Genomic DNA, 11333 nt, shown 5'->3' with positions numbered 1-11333 from the left:
CTGGTATTAAGAAGCAAGTTGTTTATAATGTTTTCTTTTTTCCTTCCCTTTCTTTTTCTTTTCTCTGTTTCATGATGATAAAGATCCAAAATATATTACAGATATTACATTATTGTTTATAATTATCAAACCTGGAAGAAGACCTATTATTTTATTCATTAAATAGGTTTTGCAAATAATCAGAAATAAGAGAAAGTACTTTATTGAAACCAGATTCACTCATTATACAGTGAAATATTTTATTTTCCATGTCACCTCATAAGATTTTGACAAACACTGCTATAGAGTTATACAAATTAAATATCAATAAAATTGCCATGGCTAATAAACAAGCATAGTTTTTATTCTTAGAAAAGGATTGCTAATTCCATTTCACAATAGAAATAAATATACCCATAATTAGTCAGAAATGCTTCTTCTTTACAAGTTGCTCTTTGCTGTTAAGGTCAGGCCTCAAAAAAATAATGTAGCATTTGGGGGAAAAGATGCATCCCAATAACCCAGCACTAGAAGCTAAGATGGAGAAGATCTCCACAGCTACCATATACTTTCCTTTGGTGCTCACATAGGTTGGAACAAAAGTTAACCAAACACTACAAAACATCAGCATGCTAAAAGTGATGAACTTGGCTTCGTTGAATGTGTCTGGCAGGTTCCTAGCTAGGAAAGCCACCAGGAAGCTGACCAGAGACAGAAACCCCATATAGCCCAAGACAAGATAAAACATCACAACAGATCCTTCATTACATTCTGCTATGATCTCTTTAGTCATTGATTTCAAGTTAAGTTCTGGAAAAGGGGGAGAGGTGATCATCCATGCCAGACAAATGCCTGCTTGAATGAAGGAGCCAGAAAAAATAATTAAGATGGACAGTCTTTTCCCCAACCATTTTCTCATGCCAGACCCTGGTTTGATAGCCATGAATGCTCCAATGACCATGATCGTTTTGGCCAATATACAAGAAATGGCAACAGAGAAGATAATGCCAAACACAGATTGTCTGATGAAGCAAATCAGTTTGAAAGGTTTTCCAAGGAAGAGAAAAGAGCAGAGGAAGCAAAGCAGAAGGGAGATGAGGAGAGTGTAGGTGAGATCCTTGTTGTTAGCTTTAACAATAGGGGTGTCCTTATACTTAATAAATATTCCAAGTATGAGCGTGGTAATGACTGAAAATAAAAAAAGCAACTACCACTAAACTGATCCCTAAAGGTTCGTCAAAGGTTAGAAAAGTTATAATTTTGGGGATGCATTGAACTTTATCCTTACTTGAATATTGATCTTCTGGACATTCAGAACAAGCAATCATATCTACAAATAAGAGAGAGGAATATTAACATGGAGCACAAAATAAAATATATAATTTAGATTAAATCAGTGTTTTGTAAACTTAGACACTATATAAAGCCTGGCCTTCAACTCTAAGAATTCTGTCTGGAGAATTCTGGGATTTTGGTTCATCTCTTAAAGTGGTTATGTTTGAAAACCATTTGATTAGCTCATTAGATAATCAGATTCAGCAAGCTGAATTTCCATACTGAAAATATTCTAGAAGCTCTCCTGAAATCACATCCCTTCAAGCCTTCCATGTCCAAGTGTTAGGCACAGATATGTATGAATATCAATGTCCTAAAGTGTCCCCAAAGCCAACATGGTGTTCCCATCCCTGTGACTGAATTCTTACCAATTTAGTGTTGTTATATATAGTACATACACATAAAACAAAGGATTGGGCTTCAGTCACATGATCAAACGTGGCTTTTTCTATGGGCACCAATATATCTAGGGATGTATGTTTCTATCTATTGATTTGGGGCCTCTATCATTCTTTTTATTTTAGGAATTATTTGAACGGTTCTCACTCTAGTATTACCATTATCATGATAACCACCTTGAGAAATCTTCCAGTATGTGAATTTCTACTAGAATAACTGTAGGAAGCAAATACACTGTGTATCTAAATAAAAATAATTGACCACAAATATGTCAGAGAAGGGAGGGGAGGGGAAGAGAGGAGAGGAGAGGGTAAATAGAAAATAATTTACCTGACATGTTTGACATCTTCCCATCGGAACATGGATCACAATCATAGCAGCAAAATGTCTTGCCTTCTTTCTTTTTCTTGTGATAGCCAGCAGGACAGGGGTTATTACACACTGAACGGGGCAAGACCTGTTGATAAACCAGGATGGAATTCAGGACGGAAGATCTCAGTAATCCTGTAAGGTCAGCCTCTAATCTACAAGCTTAAGTAGAGTAGCGGGTGTCATAGGATCATGAAATGAATCACCCCACTTAGAAATCTCTCCAACACTTCCCCCTGTATTGTGCAAGATTGCTTCCAAGTTATTCCCTAACTTCCTCTCTCTGGATTAACTGAAAAAAGTACTTTAAAAAATACCTACTGTGAGACTCAATACTTAGCTTAGTACAAGCAGACAACAAATAAAAAATCACCAATTTAAACGTGTCTCTGACTATTAGCTGCAAGGATTAAAGTTGGGTATTTTCCTCCTACTCATTCTAGTTGATGGACTTTCAGATGATCTTATCCCAATCATTACATGAGGAGTCAGTTATTCCCCTTTTACACTATTGTAATAATAATAATAATAATAATAATAATAATAATAATAATAATAATAATAATAATAATAATAACAACAACAACAACTATAACAACAACGTTGGAAGGGACCTTGGAGGCCATCTAGTCCAACCCCCTGCTCAGGCAGGAAACCCTATACCATTACAGACAAATGGCTGTCCAGTCTCCTCTTAAAAACATCTAGTGTTGGAGCATTCACCACTTCTGGAGGCAGGTTGTTCCACTGGTTAATTGTTCTAACTGTCAGGAAGATTCTCCTTAGTTCCAGGTTGCTTCTCTCCTTGATTATTTTCCATCCATTGCTTCTTGTCCTGCCTTCAGGCACTTTGGAGAATAGCTTGACTCCCTCTTCTTTGTCACAACCCCTGAGATATTGGAATACTGCTATCATGTCACCCCTAATCCTTCTTTTCATTAAATTAGACATACCCAATTCCAGCAACCATTCCTTATATGTTTTAGCCTCCAGTCCCCTAATCATTTTGTTGCTCTTCTCTGTACTTTTCTAGAGTCTCAACATCTTTTTTACATCGTGGTGACCAAAACTGGATGAAGTATTCCAAGTGTGGCCTTACCAAGGCATTGTAAAGTGGTATTAATACTTCGTGTGATTTGATTCTATCCCTCTGTTAATGCAGCCTAGCACTGTGTTGGCTTTTTTGACAGCTGCAGCACCCTGCTGGCTCATATTTCAATGATTGTCCACTAGGACTCAGAGATCCCTCTCACAGTTACTACTATTGAGCAAGGTACCACCTATTCTATATCTGTGCATTTGGTTTTTCTTCCTAAATGTAGAACCTTACTTTTCACATGACTAAATTTCATTTTGTTAGGTAGGGCCCAATGTTCAAGTCTGTCAAGATTTTTTTGTATCTTGCGTCCTTCTTCTGCAGTGTTGGCTATTCCTTCCAGCTTCGTGTCATCAGCAGATTTGATGAGTTTCCCTTCTATCCTTTGGTTTAAATTATTGATGAAGATATTGAAGAATACTAGTTTCACGACAGAGCCTTGGGGTGCCCTACTGCATACTTCCTTCCATGTAAATGCAGTTCCACTTAGGACTACATATTGAGTGTGGTTGGTGAGTCAGCTACAAATCCATATAGTGGTCTAACCCACTATACCTGTATGTTTGGTTTTTCTTGCCTAAATGTGAAACATTATTTTTTTCACCATTGAATTTCATTTTGTTAGATAGCGCCCAGTGTTCAAGTCTGTCCAGATCCTCCTGTATCTTAAGCCTATCTTCTGGAGTGTTGGCTATTCCTGCCAGCTTAGTGTTGTCTGCAAATTTGATGAGTTCTCCATCTACCCCCTCGTCCGGATCATTGATGAAGATGTTGAAGAGCACTGGGCCCAGAACAGAGCCCTGGGGCACCCCAATACACACTTCCCTCCATGTAAATGAAGTTCCATTGAGGACCACATGCTGAGTACGGCCGGTCAGCCAGTTTCGAATCCATCTGGTGGTGATGCTGTCTAACCCACATTTTTCTATCTTATCAAATAGTATGTTGTGATCTACTTTATCAAATGCCTTTCTGAGGTTCCAAGTAAATTATATCCACAGCATTCCTCTGGTCCACTAATTTTGTCACTTGGTCAAAGAATGCCTTAAGATTTGTCTGGCATGATCTGTTTTTGACAAACCCATGTTGGCCTTTAGTAATGACTTTGTTTGCCTCTAGGTGTTCGCTGATTTGTTGTTTGATTATCTTTTCCAGAATCTTCCCAGGTATTGAGGTCATGCTGACAGGTCTGTAGTTTCCTGGATCTATTTCCCCCCCCCCTTTTTTTTTTTTTGAAGATGGGATCTATATCAGCTCTGATAGTTCCCCAGTGCTCCAGGATCTTTGAAAAATATAGTTCAGTGGTTCTAAGATCACATCTGCCAGTTCCTTGAGAACCTTGGAGTGTAATCCATCTGGTCCTGGTGATTTGAACTCGTCTATGCTGCACAGATGCTCACTTACCATTTTCTTGCCTATCTTATCTTGTGTTTCTAACCTGTTTTTTATGGTACTCTTTTTGATAGGTTGGACTGTTTTTTCCCTTTGTGTGTAGACAGATGCAAAAAAATGAGTTAAATAGTTCTGCTTTCTCCCTGTTGCTTGTCACCTTCTTGCCACTTTCACCCACTAATGGACCAATCATTTCCTTAACATTTTTCTTGTTTTTTACATGTTGAAAGAAGCTTTTTTTTTTTTGAGTTTGGTCACAAGCTTTAGTTTATTTTGAGCCTTAGCTTTCCTCATATTTGCAGGCTCGAGCTATTTGCTGATATTCTGCCTTAGTTATATGCCCCTCTTTCCACTTTTTATATTTGTACTTTTTATCTTTCAATTTATCAGAGAGTTCTTTATGCAGCCATGCTGGTTTCTTTTGAGAGCTGTTATTTTTCCTCTTTGTTGGTATTGTGCTAGACTGGGCTTTTATTATCTCACTTTTCAAAATTTCCCAAGCTTCTTGAGTTGTTTTCCCCTTGAGGATTTTCATCCATGGAATCCTTCCCAAGATCTCTCTAAGTATATTGAAATTAGCTTTCTTAAAGGCCAAGACTCTAGTTTGACTGTGTTCTATTGCTTGTGCTGCCATAATGTTTAATTCCAATATTGCATGATCACTTCCCCCCAAGGTTCCTGTGTCTTCAACACCTTCTATCATTTCATCTCTGTTAGTGAGGATTAGATCCAATATGGCTAATCCCCTAGTTCCCTTCTCTACTTTTTGGGAGACAAAGTTGTCTGCTAGGTTTGTCAGGAATCTGTTTGATCTTCCACTTGGTACAGAGTTTGTCTCCCAGCTGGTGTCAGTATAATTAAAGTCCCCCATTACTATTGTGATGTGCTTCCTACATACCCTAGTCAGCTGACTAGCAAAAAGTTCATCTATTTCCTCTGTTTGGTTGGGCAGCCTATAGTATACACCTATGGCAATGTCATTCCCCCCCCCCTTTATATTGACCAAAATTTATTCAAGACAGTTTTCATACAACTAACTCAAAAGCTTTGCTGTGTGAACCACAGTAAAGTTGGATATACAACATTTCTTAGTCCACTTTTTCAAATTTCTGATCACTTGTCTAAAGTTTTATTATATTCTCAATTATTTTTATATTTATTATTTAATGTTTCTTGAATTTTATTTCACTGTTCCATTGAGGCTGGGATAATAGCATAATTCCCCATCTTCCCTGTATAAAACCATGCAAATTATTTGCCAATTGTAATTACCCTAGGAAAATACAGCCATACCTTGAGTACAGAGTACTAAATATTATCCAATTAAAGAATCAGAAAGCAGGCTGTACCATTAAACTCATTTCTGATCCCCAAATCTTTTATCCATAATAATAAAAACACCTTAAAATCTATACCTGCTTAAAATATTTGTGCCACACAATTAAATCTTCATGAATCACAAATTTGTTTCCTTCAGGTGCTATGGAATCCACCTTTCCAATTTTCACTTTATGGTAGGAGTTATTTGGAAACATGACCACATTTATAATATCAAATCCAGAAAGCACTTCTCCTTGATGGTTGATGGACACAGTTTCTCCAAGTGAATTATTGAATGAAAGGCCTTGGAGAAAGGAGTGAAACTAAGTAAAAAGAAAAGGGGGAAAAATAAGGGGAAGCACAAACTGTATTTCCTGAAGATTTCCTGAAATTTTTATCTGTAGAAATGAAAGTGGCATTACTTAATTCCCACCAATTTCTCTCTGTCGGTTTTAAGTATGACTATCACTTAACTGTGACACACTGCACAACTCTTTATTATGGGCTTCCACTGGAGAGACAAAACTGGGGCACCTGTGATCATACTGACATCATTGTGCCTGGTAGTGGACATGTGCAATCCAGATAACTAGAATCAAAAACAAAATAAGTTATGGCATGGCTTAACATCTCTTCCAGAGCTGGATTCTATCAAAGGCCAATGATTGAAGACTCAATCTCAATCTCTATGGAGATGGAGAAGCCAGTATTTTTTTCATTTTATCACTCTTTAAAGAGTGCAGAGAAGAGCAACAAAGATGATTAGGGAGTTGGAGGCTAAAACATATTAAGAATGTTTGCAGGAATTGGGTATGTCTAGTTTAATAAAAGTAGTGTTCTAATATCTGAGTGGCTACCAGAAAGAAGAGGGGTCAACCTATTCTCCAAAGCACCTGAAGGCAGGACAGGAAGCAATGGATGGAAACTAATCAAGGAGAGAACCAATCTAAAACTAAGGAGAAATCAGTAGAACAACATGCCTCCAGAAGCTGTATGAGCTCCATCACTGGAGGCTTTTAAGAAGAGATTGGCGAGCCATTGGGGCTTTTCTGTGATGGGTCCATTTTGCTTTATTTCTCTTTTGCTTTGATGTATCTTCTGGGGAATGGGGGGGGGGAAAGGGATGAGCCTGGTGCCATTTCCTTTGTCTCAGCTCTGGAGAACCAAGATCACCACACCTGAGAAAAACTTCTTATCACCTTCTCAGCTGGGAGTTCTCACAATACCTTTGCACCTCTGGATTGGCTCTCTATAGGACTGGGCGGTTAAGATGGGTTTTGAAGAATGGGATTTAACCTAACGTTTTCATGTGAGAATTTTAAATCCTGCCTGCTTTCTCTACAATCACTATCTCTCAATAAAAGTTCCTTTTGAAATGTTGCTTACTTCAGGAGTTCTGCTTTCTTGAGGGAATAGCTAAGGCAAGGCCTTACAAAGAGTCTTTAAATCACAAGTTATTACCTTCCATGTTTCTTGATCTCGAAGTTCATTCCTTCTACTCTCTTTTATTCTTTTGTATTTAGACGTAAGTAAGTTCATGTGATGAACACCATGTGCTACAGTACATGCTGCATTGTAGATACTGTAGCTGTGGCCAGTCATTTCAAATAAATTTGCAGGAAGTTTTTTTAGATCTTCCCTCCCAGTACATGCTTCACCACTTTCTTCCAGTTTATTGCTCTCTGAAAACAAACAATCAAAGGCTTGCTCCCAGAATTCTTTCAACAAACTATCTCGTTGGGTCTGGAATGGTTTGATGGCCCCAAGGAATTCACTGAATCCTGGCAATTCATTGGAGTGAATATCAAAGGAAATTGCTCCATCGAACAATTGCAGATCTGAGGGTCGATGAAAGCTTGTTAACATTAAATCCATTTGAGCACTCAGGATCCACATTTTTCCCACTTCTCTCCAAATGTGGTTATATTTAAGGAACATTAACAGAAGCATCAGTGTTGTGCTGTCCCCATAGAAGATGAATGCATTTATTTTGGTATCCAACAACAAAAGATATATCCTACCCACTATTTGATTTTGAAACATAAAAAAAAATACTTGTTTGGGCATTCTCTCCACAAAGGCAGAACAGATTCTGTTCTCAGAAAGAAGTGGGTCCAAGGCTTGGAGAAAATTGTCTCCGCTGTCATCATCCATAATTAAAAGACCAACCCATATCCATCCAAAGTGCTTCAGCAAATGGATAATCCCCACAATCTGAAGGCTTTCATTGGGAGCCATGCGGTAAAAGGAAGCAGCCATCTTTGTCCCATGCTTCTTTGGAGCAAAAGAGCCATAGGCGAGCTAAAATACAATCTACACTTGGTTCTTATGGTTGGTATACCTCAACTAACCTCAGAAAAAATGTATTTTTTTCAACAACCCACAGATACATTTTTCCCAAGGTCTTTTATTGCACGAGCTTCCATGTCCAATTGTAATCTTGCACCATTATGATTGCTATCGATTAAATGGTAAATAAATGGAATGGTATTTATTTATCTCTGTTAAATTCACATCCTGCTTTCTCTTCAGGCACATAAGAAGACATACAAAGCCCTGTAGATTTGGCTGAGAGAGTTTGATGGACACAATCACAGTCAACCTGCAACTAGATGAGCAGCTTAAGTTCTCAACTTCTGTTCTCTATTTCCAAAGGCTTAATCCAACTCCTAAATTTTATCGCGCCCTTTTGCTGCATTATTAAAATACAATCTAACCTCTACTTGAAAAATAATTGCTTCCCGTTCCCTTTAATTTACACCAAAATCAGGACTGTAAATTCTCACCTTCTCCAATGTGATGCATCAAATATGGCTCAATTCTAACTCCCAACTTTCATCATAACTTTTTATGCATCATTCAAGTAGAATTTAACCCCTACTTGATAAATGATCATTTCCAATTCCCTATATTTTTGCCACATGTATGAGTTTTCATACATGCCAATATACCGTATATGTTTTACCTGTGGGATTTTGTAAAGACTTATGATATCTGACATGAAGAATGAGATATCAGCACCAAATCCTCCAATAATGGCCAAAAAGAGATTCTTCTTGATATTACATCTGTAGTTGACAACCAAGTGATCAGATCGGAAGAGCAATTCCAAAGTGGAACGGTAAGTCAGCCGGGCATCAAAATAGTTGTCAGAGATGAAAAATCCCAGAGTAATGTTAGACAAGAGTCTTGGATTTGAGTTGATTTGTTCCACAGCAAATGCCAAACTCAGGGAATGCTGATACAATTTTAAAACCACTCTATAAACATAATGGAGGGATAAGTGAAATAGAGAGAGAAAGATGCAAGTAAAATATACTGCTCAAAAAAATAAAGGGAACATTTTAACATGGAACTGAAGGAGTTTGCGTTCCCTTTATTTTTTTGAGCAGTATATATTCAAGGAAGCAATAATAACAATATGAAAAACATACTTAATAACTAGGTAATAACAATAATTAGCTAAAACAATAGTAACAATATTTTTGGCTAAAACAGATAGAAAAGAATAACATAAAAAGTATATCAAGCAAGATAACATTCAAATCTCTTATAAGCTGCCAGGAACTCCTTAGTAACAACAACAGAGATACCGCATCAGTGAATCTTTTCCACAATACCTACTGCTAAGTTTCAGGCAAAAGCTCCCCTCCACACAATCCTGCAGTTTTTATCAAAACTTGGCATCAGACCTCATTGCCTTGATATGGTAGGACACTGCAATATCTGACCTTGATTGAGTGGCACATGACTCCAGGATGGGAATAATAAGTCTGAGACTTCCATCGCAAGAGAAACTTTGAAGCTGTGTAAAAATCCCTTCCACCTTTAGCAAGATGAGAAAAGAAGGAGGCTAGCTGAACTTGGAGGCTTTTCTTAGTATGAAGGAAATATGTCAGTAACCCTCCACAATAATATGTCAGTAACTCTTCAGAATAATAATGGTCTTCCCACATTGCTATTACAAAGGATCTGGATATAATATTGTCAGGAATTTTGATTACAACTAAAACTGAAAAAGAGCTGGTGTGAAACCTTGCAATTTACTCTGCTTAATTTATAAAAGCACCCTTGAGCCCCTTTTTTTTCAGAAATGAAGGAAAGGGAAAAGGAAATTACTTACACAGGTGGCATAAATGACTTCTGTGAAGGATGTTCTTCAAAGTAATGTTCCTCAAGTACATATATAGTCTGAGCTGTGATCCCACCAATAAGAAGGTTTCCTGGTTGATACCATTCATGAAGGAGATGAGAAGGACCACTTCTGGGGCAAGATGTGGCATCTATTTGGCACTTCATGTCAACCATCAACCACAGTATGATCCCTTCCCTCAACATTTTCTCTAGAGGAGACTTATATCTTACTGTCTAGAATCCCACCACTGCAAATGGTGAGACAATTTCCCATCTACTACAAAATCTAGGAACACTGATTCAGCAGCCAGCCAATCATTATCATATCCCAACAATGTACACAATGACTCTAATGATCTGGATCATATTCATCAAAAAAGACCATTATGAGTAACTATTGTATTACTATAGTTAACTTGATCCACAAAAACATATCAATAATACAATTAGGGATCCTTAAGACTCCAAAAGATTCTTTGAGTCTGGTTTACCAAGTATCAGACCAATGATCCAGACAATTGGGAGGTTTTTTGGATCCAAAGACAATAAGCACACCATAAATAAAGGGATTTTAAGTTCTATTATTAGCTAAAATAAACAGATTGAAAAGCATAACATAAAAATCATACATACCAAGTGAGGTAACACTCATATCTCTTATAAAATGCCAGGAGCAACTTAATACTACAACAGAGGTACTCCATTGGTGGCCAGCTTAGAAACTGGCCACCAATGGAATACCTCTGTTGTAGACAGTACCTAGTGCTAGATTCTGTGCAGAAGCTCCCCGCAAACAACATAAGCCCAGGCAAAAACTGGCACCAGGCATAATGGGTATAGCAAGAGGCTGCAAGATCTGACCTTGTCTACCAATAAAGGAGAATATTTATAGCTCAGGGTTGAAATGACGAATCCTTGGTGCTCTCTGAGTTTGGTTGTTTTCTTGCAGAAGTTTCATTACCCAAACCAGGTAACATCATTAGAAAAAAACCAAGCTCAGAGAGCACCAAGGACCCCCCACTCCCAAGCTTGACTATTCCAGGATGAGAATCAAAAGTCTGAGACCTTCACATCAACAGAAGCTTTGAAGCTATGTGAAAATCTCCCCCTCCCATCTTTAGTAAGAGTAGAAAAGAAGGAGGCTAGGTGAACCTCTAGGTTTTTGTTAATATGAAGGAGAAATCAAAATATGTCCATAACTCCTCACAATAATAATGCTCTTCTCACATTGCTACTAGTGAGGCTGAAACGTTGGCTATGCTTTGGAAACTTTGATTAGAAATAATACTGATTATAAGTTGGTGTGAAG

At 37.7% G+C, this 11333-nt stretch overlaps 1 pseudogene; it reads right to left on the bottom strand.

Annotated features, from left to right (window-relative positions):
• Window positions 1-403: 403 nt before the first annotated feature.
• LOC107291226 lies at window positions 404-8128 on the bottom strand (annotated as a pseudogene).
• Between the last annotated feature and the right edge of the window lie 3205 nt (window positions 8129-11333).

Source organism: Protobothrops mucrosquamatus, unplaced genomic scaffold (assembly GCF_001527695.2).
Source record: "Protobothrops mucrosquamatus isolate PMUCROS unplaced genomic scaffold, P.Mucros_1.0 scaffold1085, whole genome shotgun sequence".
Classification (NCBI taxonomy): Eukaryota; Metazoa; Chordata; class Lepidosauria; order Squamata; family Viperidae; genus Protobothrops; species Protobothrops mucrosquamatus.
Note: the sequence above shows the minus strand (reverse complement) of the source record. Positions and strands in the feature narration are given on the sequence as shown.